The sequence below is a fragment of the Chiloscyllium plagiosum genome, chromosome 14 (genome assembly GCF_004010195.1).
Source record: "Chiloscyllium plagiosum isolate BGI_BamShark_2017 chromosome 14, ASM401019v2, whole genome shotgun sequence".
NCBI lineage: Eukaryota > Metazoa > Chordata > Chondrichthyes > Orectolobiformes > Hemiscylliidae > Chiloscyllium > Chiloscyllium plagiosum.
In genome coordinates, this window is record NC_057723.1 from 1,420,929 (window position 1) to 1,431,648 (window position 10,720).

Below are 10,720 nucleotides of genomic sequence, written 5' to 3' on the forward strand. Positions count from 1 at the left end.
GGGCTCAAGGGCGGAGGAGCGGGAAGTGGAAGAGATGCGGTGGAGGGCATCGTCGACCTCGTCTGGGGGGAAATTGCGGTCTTTGAAGAAGAGGCCATCTGGGTTGTACGGTATTGGAACTGGTCCTCCTGGGAGCAGATGCGGCAGAGACGAAGGAATTGGGAATATGGGATGGTGTTTTTACAGGGGGCAGGGTGGGAGGAGGTGTAGTCTAGGTAGCTGTGGGTTAGGATTTAATCTACCAAAGATCATTGCCTCCATAATACTTAACCAATAGAAGGTCTACATTTATACAAGTGATGCTGATGTGAAGATAATTCATAAAACAACTAAAGAGGATTGGATCCAAGACATTGTTGTGTAAGGATTTTAGGATCTGGAAAAGCTCTGTGATGATGTCATAGAAATGATCCCCATTCGACATAAGTAGCACCCAGTGGGCAGAGTTAATTAGATTGAGAGGTGTGTGGGAGAATGATATAGAAGCACATGTAGAGATTAGTAACAGTTAGATTAGAGCCTAGTAGATCTCTGATTACCATGTATTAAGTATTAGTGTACCATAAACAGGTCGAAAGATGTCTAAGCCTGATGACAGTTCTTGAACATGCCTTCACCTTGTCCAAACAGAGACAGTGCTGGGGAAATTCAGCAGGTCTGGCAGCATCTGTGGAGAGAGAAACAGTTAATGTTTTAAGCCTAGTTTGACTCTTCTTCAGAAGCAGACCCACAGGCCAGAGTCTGGGGACATGGCATGTGAAGAAGTTGGAGTTCAATAAAAAAAAACAGAATGCTATAGAAGAGTCGCTTTACCAATCAAGAACCTATCTATCTTAGCTTAAACACACTCAATGACCTGGCCTTCACAGCCATCTATGGTAAGGAATTTCACAGATTCACCATACTCTGGCTGAAGAAAGTCCCCCTCATTTCAGTTCTAAAGGGTTATCCCCTCATTCTGAGGCTGTGCCCTCAGGTCCTAGTTTCTCCTACTAGTGGAGACATCTTCTTCACATCCACCCTATCCAGGCCTCTTGGTATTACTTACGTTTCAGTCAGATTCCCCTCTTCATCCTTCTAAACTCTATCGAGTACAGACCCAGAGTCCTCAAATGCTCATCATATAATAGGCCCTTCATACACTCAGAGAGTCACAGAGATGTACAACATGGAAACAGACCCTTCGGACCAACCCATCCATGCCGACCAGATATCCCAACCTAATCTTTTCCCACCTGCCAGCACCCGGCCCATATCCCTCCAAACCTTTCCTATTCATATACCCATCCAAATGCCTCTTAAATGTTGCAATTGTAGCAGCCTCCACCACTTCCTCTGGCAGCTCATTCTATACATGTACCACCCTCTGTGTGAAAAAGTTGCCCCTTAGGTCTCTTTTAAATTTTTCCTCTCTCACCCTAACCCTATGCCCTCTAGTTCTAAACTCCCCCACCCCAGGGAAAAGACCCTGTCTATTTACCCTATCCATGCTTCTCATGATTTTATAAACCTCTATAAGGTCACTAGTCAGCCTCTGACACTCCAGGGTAAACAGCCCCAGCCTATTCAGCTTCTGCCTATAACTCAAATCCTCCAACCCTGGCAACATCCTTGTAAATCTGTTCAGAACCTTTTCAATTTTCACAACATCCTTCCAATAGGGGGGAGACCAGAATTGTACATAATATTCCAAAAGTGGTCTAACTAATGTCCTGTACAACTGGAACATGACCTTCCAACTCCTACTCTGACCAGTAAAGGAAAGCATACCAAACAATCATATGTATACAAGATAATGAGTGGAATAGATCGACTAAATAGCCAGAGACTTTTCCCCAGGGCAAGATTGACTGGTACGAATAGTCATAGTTTGAGGTGTGTGTTGGCATGTTGTTAATGTCACTGCATTAGTGATCCCTATCCTCACGCTAAGGTCTGGGGACAATACATGGTGAAATTTGAATTTAATAAAAATCTAGAATAAAAAGTAAGCATCGAATCACGGTTGATTATCATAAAAAAGCTGTTTAGATCATCCACATCCTTTAAGGAAGGAAGTCTGTTGTCTTTATCTGGTCTGGCCTCCCTGTGAGTTCAGACCCATAGATGGAATGTGTCTGACCCAGTCAACAGTGCTCATATCTCATGAAGAAATTAAAAAAGCAGGTAAGGTTATCAAGGGATATGCAAACACAGAATGTCAAAGACGTTAAAGGAAGACTAGTCAGGTACAATAGGATCAAAGGGCTGAATGGTTAAAGCATCTAATTTTCCTGGCAGCCCTCAAGCTGCTGCTATTGGGATTGGCTAGGTCACTCAGACTGAAGATAGGGGCTCTTCTCCCGTCCTGAAGTTGCTGTCTACTGATTAGATAAACCTTCTCTCTGCTTCTCTCAGGAAAGGCCAATCCTTTGTCAGTGGACAAGGGGTCAGAAGTCAGATGACACCAGGTTGCAGTCTAACAGGTTTATTTGAAATCACAAGCTTTCATACTGCTGCCCCTTCGTCAGACTTCACCTGACAGAGCAGCAATGCTCAGAAAGCTTGTGATTTCAAATAAATATCTGACCTTGTCCACCGCAGTCCAACACCAGCATTCTTGGTTTGCAAGTGATTTGGCAATTTCTCCGAGAATTAACAGAACATAGTTCCAATTTAAAGAGCCTTAATGTGGATTAATCCTTGTCTTTTCACCCTGGGCTCCTGGAAGTTAGAGTTTCCTGCCTTCTGTTGTTTCAGGAAGTTGTCTTGAATCACACCCTTTGCTGACTGAACCTCAGGATACACTGGAACAACATATATTCAAATGGGTTACACATCAGAAAAAAAAAGCTCAATTATTTACTGCTACCACAGTGTATGAATGCCTAAATTCTTTACTCAGAAAGAGCAGCATTGGCTGATTTAAGTGCTTTGCTTCTACCTTTCTGATTTAATCAGCTCTTTGTCCCTCATTCCAATGTTTAGATGTTGAAAAGTGATTGGCACAGTGTTATTTTTTATACAAGTAATTGCATTGAACTGCTGCAGTGTAACAAAGACATCGATATCTTGACTTCTGTAAGGGCAGGTGAGCACTTTGCTGTGATTGAATTGCAGTCTTGTCAATTCCTAAATGACACCTGTCAATTTGCAAAGATCTTCTGGCACTCTTCCTTGTTTTACTACAAAGGCTTTTACAAAAAAAGAAGGTGGCTGATGGGAACAGCGATAAAGATTGAAGGAAATGGCTCGGGTTATTTTCACTTGCATCATCTGGTCATTTTCACCGCACCATTTGTGGGATCTTGCTGTGCATTCTCTGGCCACCATGTTTCCTACATTACAACAGTGACAACATCCCAAAAAATACTTCATTGGCCGCAAAATGCCTTAAGACATCTGGTAGTTGTAGAATGCGTGAGGTGTAGAAATATAAGTCTTGCATACCTCTTGATTTATCTTTCTAACATTTATCCCACAACCACTCTAGTTTCAAACTAGCTTATTATTCAGGCCAATTAATTGTATCTTTCAGGTGAGATATGAAACAGTGGTCCCATCTACAGTACTTTCTTACAGTGATGTAAAGGTCCCATGAGCATAATTTCAATGATGAATATGAGAGGCCTCCTCTGTGCCTGGGTCAATAGTTATCTCTTCAGCAACAAACTGAAGCACATTAACTCTTTGCTATGACATTGGTGTTTCTAGGAGCTTTCTGTACATACATTGGCTGATACATTTCTTACATTATTGCAATAATTACACTTTTGAAGAATTTAATTGCTTCTAAAATGCTTTGACCCATCTCAAGTTCATGAAAGGTGCTATGTAAATGCAATATCTTTCTTCTAAACCAGTAAAGGGTTAGAATCATAGAATCTCCTACAGTACATTCAGCCCACTCTTCCACACTGACCCTCCAAATGTCATTCTACCCCATTGCTGTAACCTTGCATTTTCCCATGACTAACCCACCCAGTCTGCACACTTTAGGTAATTTAGCATGGTCAAGCCAATTAACCTGCACATCTTTGGACTGCAGGAGGAAACCAGAGCACCCAGAGGGAACCCATGCAGATTCAAGGAGAATGTGCAAGCTCAGGTACAGTTGCCTAAGGCTGGAATCAAACCTGGCTCTCTGGTGCTGTGAGGCAGCAGTACTAACCATTGAGCCAATGTGCCCCCTATGTATTGGCACTCACCTTTTGAATTTTTTTTACCTCAGCACAGCCTGAGAATCACTTGCAAGGACTTCTCTTCCTGCACTGGGCTGCTGCCTCTGGTATTCCTCAATGAGCTTTCTCCAGTGCTTGCCTGTTTCTTACCCACTTGCTGTCCCTTAGAACAAAATCTCAAAACACAGCAATCATTTTTATTTGTACGTTGATGATGCCTAGCTCACCTCAGCTACCCACCATTCTTGACTCCTCTGTCGTGTCTGAATTGTCCAACTTTTTACCTGAAATCTGTTACAGGATCTGAATGAAACTTCCTCAATTAAATCTGGGAAGACTGAAGCCATTGTCTTTGGTCACAGGTATAAACTCCAGGCTCCTGACTCCATCCCAGCCTCTGGCAATTGTCTGAGACTGAACCAGATTGTTCACAACTTCAATATCATATTTAATTCTGAGATGAGCTTCTCACCATATAACCACGAGGAATGTCTATTTCCAATCTTGAATTTGCTCTCTCCTCAGCTCCTCTGCTGTTAAACCCTGGTCCATGCCAAGCCAGATTGAGACTTAATTATTCCAATGCCTTACATTGCCCACACTCTATAAAGTAAAGATCTGTTACTTATGTTCTAGCTCACACAATGTCCTGTTCAGCTATCACTCCTGTGCTCACTAACCAATACAGACTCCCAGTTAACTAACACCTCAATTTTAAAATTATTCAGCTTTTCCCTAAATGTATGTTCTCCCCTCTCTAAATACGTAACCTTTGAAGCCCTAGAACTATCCAGGATTACTGTCCTCCACTTTGGAACACCCCTAGCTTTAATCAGAGGACACCAGATTATAGTCAAACAATATTTGAAATCATAAGCTACCCCTTTGTCAGATGAAGTGAAATACCCAGGACATTTTCAGAAAGGGATTGGGACTATCCAAGGGGCCAAAGCCAATTTATATGTTAACCAGGAAGCAATTCCAAGATTTTGCAAGGCCCACCCTCTGCCATTTGTCTTGTGGGCAAATGTCAGAAATCAGGAGACTGGAGAGCGAAGGAATAATCAAACCAGTGCAATTTGAGGAATGGGCATCACTGACTGTGCTGATTGCGAAGCCGGATGGCTCAGTTTGCCATGTGGGGATTTTAAGCAAACTGTTACATGCTTCTCGCAGCTTTATAAATACGCGATCCCTCTCAGAGAGCATTGGTATGCAAAGTTAACACAAGGGTTTTCTTTATGAAGCTAGACACGAGCCATACCTACCTGCAATTACGACTGGATGAAGAGTCCCCGAAGTACGCCACAATCAATACCCATGAGGGATTATTCCAATACACAAGACTGCCATTTGGGGTATCATCTGCCTGTGCCCTATACCAGTGAACATTTTACAAGGGCTACCCTGGTTGCCATTTATCTTGATGATATATTAATAACAGGGAAGACCAGTAAAGTACACATGGAAACCTGGACATAGCGCTTAAATGTTTCTCCCAGGCAGGCATACACCTTTGAGGGGAAAATGTGTGTTCCAAATACCCCAAGTGATCTACTTGGGTTACAGGGTTGACAAAACTGGGTTCAACCCGTTGGAGGATAAAGTGAGGGCTACCAAAGGAGCCCCAGCTCCCATGTCTGTACTGGAGCTTAGGTCTCTCCTTGGGTTAGTGAATTATTCTAGAAAATCTAACCTGACCTGCATCTTGGCACCTTCACATCTGCTGTTGAAAAAGGGTCAGCCTTGGGAATAGTCGCATAACCAAGAAGCAGCCTTTAGTGAAGTGAAAAACAGCTGTTGTCATCTCAGGGGTTGGCCAACTATGATCTAAAGTGAGATGTCATGCTGACATGTGATGCCTCCCTGCACGGTATCGGGCTCACTGGTGACCCAATGGAGAGGAATGCCCAACAGCGTAGGCTTTCCGGACTTTGGCTGATGCTGAATGCAAATTTGTCCAGGTAGAGAAGGAAGGTTTGGCAGTCATCTAAGGTGTCAGCAAGTTCCACCAATACCTTTACAGATAGGAATTTGTCATAGTAACAGATTAGATTACTTACAGTGTGGAAACAGGCCCTTCGGCCCAACAAATCCACACCGACCCACCGAAGCACAATCCACCCAGACCCATTCCCCTACATTTATCCCTTCACCTAACACTACGGGCAATTTAGCATGGCCAATTCGCCTAACCTGCACATTTTTGGACTGTGGGAGGAAACCGGATCATCCGGAGGAAACCCACGCAGACACGGGGAGAATGTACAAACTCCACACAGTCAGTCGCCTGAGGCGGGAATTGAACCCGGGTCTCTGGCGCTGTGAGGCAGCAGTGCTAACCACTGTGCCACTATGCTGTCCACAAACCCCTGTTAAGGCTACTGAAAGAAGGCAAGGCAGTGCCACCCATAGCTTCCAGTGGAATTCAGTGTTGGACCCTTACTCTTAGCGCGTACAAGTATAAGTTAGAACACCATCCAGGAAGCCAAGTGGCTAATGTAAATGCATTGTGTTGACTCCCACTACTCCACTGGTGGTGTCTTCCCTGGAAGAGTCCATTTTGGTTTCAAACTCCCTGTGCACCCTTCCAGTCACCGCTGACAATATCTGACTTTGGACACAGAAAGATCCTGTCCTAGCAAACCTAAACCAGCAGGTGGTAATGGGGGGAAACAGAAAGGCCATCGCAACCAGATTGAAACCTTTTTGGACCCAGTGGGACTAGATCACTGTAAAGGATGAGAGATTCCTGTGGGAGCAAGGGGGGGGGGGGTTGTCTTGAGTAAAGGTCACTGCCAGATACTGGCAGAACTCCACTAGGGTCATCCAGGGGTTACCAAGATGGAGATGCTGGCAAGAAGCTACAACTGATGGCCAGGATTGGATGCAGACATAGCTGCATTGGTGAGGCAGTGCCCAGAGTGCCAAAAAGGACAAGATTTACCACCAGCAGCACCCCCACATTCAGGGGAATGGCTAGGTAAACCCTGGCCTCAGTTGCATGTCAACTATGCCGGTCCTTTCAATGGTTTCTTTATTCCTGGTCTGGTGGATGCCCATTCAAAGTGGTTGGATGTGCATAAAGTTTGTTCAGCAAACTCAGGGATGATGATAGAGAAGTTGCAAGCATTGTTTGCAATGCATGGACTCCCAGAAGTATTGGTTACAGACAATAGGGCATCATTTACCAGCAGGGAATCTGAGTATTTCCTAAAATCCAATGGCATTCAGCACATAAGGCCAGCTCCATATCATCCACCATCCAATGGTAGTAGAGACGTCAGTCCAAACATTGAAAGCAGGCTTAAAGGAGCAGCCTCCAGTATCACTTGATACCAAACTGTCCCGGTTGCTGTTCAATCATATGACCATCCCACACACAAGGTGATATAGTGATTGGAACCAGGTTCACCCCATTGATTGATGTTGTTAACCTGGGATAAATAGGGAGCCCTGGTTGACAGGTACAAAGAGATGATTCAGAGAGTCTCCTGACTTCAGGGACTGACTCTGAGCTGGCTGGGTCACAGTCAGTCAGTGTTGCTGCTGGTTTCTGCTTTTTTTGGGGGGAACCTGATTCCTAAACTGGCCGGTTTACAAAGTTTAGACTGACTTCTAAACTGCCTGATTTATACAGTCAATGCATTTCAGGTGTAATTCAGCCCTCATTAGGGAACTGTTGTTTGACTGACTGGTTACATCCTGTGTGTTACTCTTTTCTCTTTAACTTTGAGAAAAGTTTAATGTTGATTTTATGGCAGGGCTTAGCTCCTACATTTTGCTTTTCTTGGGTTTTTGAATGTTTTCACTTTTTTGGTGCCTGGACTGAGCCCTTATGAGAACATACATATTTCCAGATGAGCTGTTCCAGTGGGTAGGCCTGGTTCTTGTTAGTGGACTAGGCCTCTGTAAAGATTGAACATCTATGTGTGTGTGCTGGGGGGTGAGCATTTACTGTGTCCTGGAATTTGGGAGTGGACTCTGCCTTTGGGTGTGGACCAAACCCCTGTGAGTTAACTGCAACTTAACAATGTACAGTGTTGCTGTCTGTGGACCTGGTTCTCTGTGGATAAATCAGGCCTCTATAAAGACTGAATACCTGTGTGTGCGCGAGGTAAAAACAAGGACTGCAGATGCTGGAAATCAGATTCTAGATTAGAGTGGTGCTGGAAAAGCACAGCAGTTCAGGCAGCATCTGAGGAGCAGGAAAATCAATGTTTTGGGCAAAAGCCCTTCATCAGGAATAGCAGATTTTCCTGCTCCTTGGATGCTGCCTGAACTGCTGTGCTTTTCCAGCACCACTCTAATCTAGAACCTGTGTGTGCGCTGTGGGGTGTGTATTTGTTGCCTTCAGGAGTGGACTTTGCATACTGGAGTGGACTATGTCTTTGATTGTGGACTCTATATCTGATAAGCTACTCCGCATACTGGAGTGGCCTCTGTTCCTGGGAATAGATTCTACCTTTTGAAGAGAACTCTTTATGACAATGGATGCTGTTCCAGAAAGGACTCTGTTTGTTGGTAATTGACTCTGTCTTGTTGCTTGTTGGGTTTATCACCTGCACTGTCTTGTGTGCCCCTGGGTCTGGCAGGCCTTGCTGGGAGGCTCAAAGGTCATCCTGAAAGCTGTCACCCCGAGAGCTGGAGGATGGGTAGGCTGTTCTGTGAACCTAACGGTGGGTAGGCTGCCACAAAAGCTAGAGGATGGGTAGGCCATCACAATGCTGGTCGCCCCGAGAGCCAGAAGGTGGGTAGGTTGTTCTGAGTGCTGTTGTCCTGAGATGGGTGATCAGGACGGGCTGTCCTAGAGGTGGTCAGAAGGTGTGTCAGAGCAGCTGAGATCTGGAAGGTGCGTAGGGGCAGGCTGAGATCCGGAAGGTAAGTGGGCTGCTCTGCATGCTATCATCCCAGGGGAAGGGGACGGGCTGTCCTAGAGCTGCCCAGAAGGTGTGTCAGGGCAGTTCACAGGCCGGGGTGGGCAAGAGCCAGATGGTACGTAGGGGCAGACTGAGAGCCGAAAGGTGGGTAGGTCATCCTGATTGCTTTATTCCGGGTGAGGTGGGGTGTTGGTGAAGCAGGACAGGCTGTCCAAGAGGTGGCCGGAAGATGTGTCAGGGTTGACTGAGAGCCAGAAGGGGCGTAGGGATGAACTGCCATAGAGTGGGCGGAAGGTGGGAGGGATGGGTGGCTTACTGGGGGGGTGGGGGGGTGGGGGGGGGCGGGAAGTCTGTATGCACTGTTTCTTATCTAATTGGACTGTTGTGTGTATTTGTTACTGCTACTTTTTTGGTGAATAAAAGTGGGATTTGAGGTTTGTCTTCACTTCCCTGAAAACTAGTTGAATGGTGGGCTTTGAGGCCTGGCTTTGCTGCCCCTCTCCCTCGTAAACTGCAGTTTCTCTGTATACAGCTGTTAATGTTAACTATTTTATAAACTGTATTGTTTAATAAAATTTTAAAAAGACAATTCAGAGTCTCCTGACTTCAGGACTGACGCTGAGCTGGCTGGACATAACCAGTGTACTGTGCACACGTAAATAAAGAGAAATTTGGTGACAGGATACCGGCCTCTGTGCAGTTATTTCAAATATACAAACATATAAAATTGGATGAAGGGTATCTAGGTTAGTTTGATCTTAGAGTAGGATAAAAGGGCTGAAGGACCTGGACTGTGTTCTATGTTCTAGGAGCAGAAATTGATCATTTAATCCTTCAAGTGTTCTTGGTTGTGTGCTTTAGCTGCACACTATCATTTTATGATTCATATACTTTAATAACTGGATCCCTTTGCAACTCAAAATTCTCCAATCGTTCCCACTTAAGTAGTGCTCTGCTCTGTTATTCTTCCTACCAAGTGAAAAGTTTTGCATTTTTCCAGAATATACTCCCTCTGTGATATTTTTGCCCATTCAATCAACCTATCTATATCCAACAGTAACCTTCTTCTGTCTCCTTCGCAATACACTTTCCTATCAATCTTGGTGCTGTCTGTGAATTTAACAGCTTTGTCTTCACTTTCTCTTCTAAAGTCACTGACAACCAGCAGTTGTTACATTATCAGGTTCTTGATCTTCTTTATAGTTGTTTCTGGGACGTTTTGTTTCTCCCTGCTTCTGGGAAATGGTGATATATTGTGGAGCTGATATATAAAAGTCAGTTCAACAGCACTACATCAGGAGCAGAAGCATCAACATTTGACTCCAGTATGCACCTGAAATACAGAATAACTTTTAAGGACTTCTAAGCAGCAAATCTGACATCAGAGTAGAAAATTAAGACACATATCTTGGTAAATTACATTGACAAGAATGTAACAGTGTCTTCCTTAGGACTATATATTTTCACTTGTCTATTTAAGTAGAATTCTGCAATGTCCAATCTCCTTTATCTTTCTCTCATCCTGGTGAACTGCATGTGTTAAACAATGGCCTGAAATCGATAAGTAGTTAACAATGATTCTGAATGTCACTAGCACTGATGGTACTTGTTCGTATTGTGTCTTTATGTCTTACACCACAATTGCTATCAGAGGTCAAGTGACCCAGCTCTGTTAGTTTG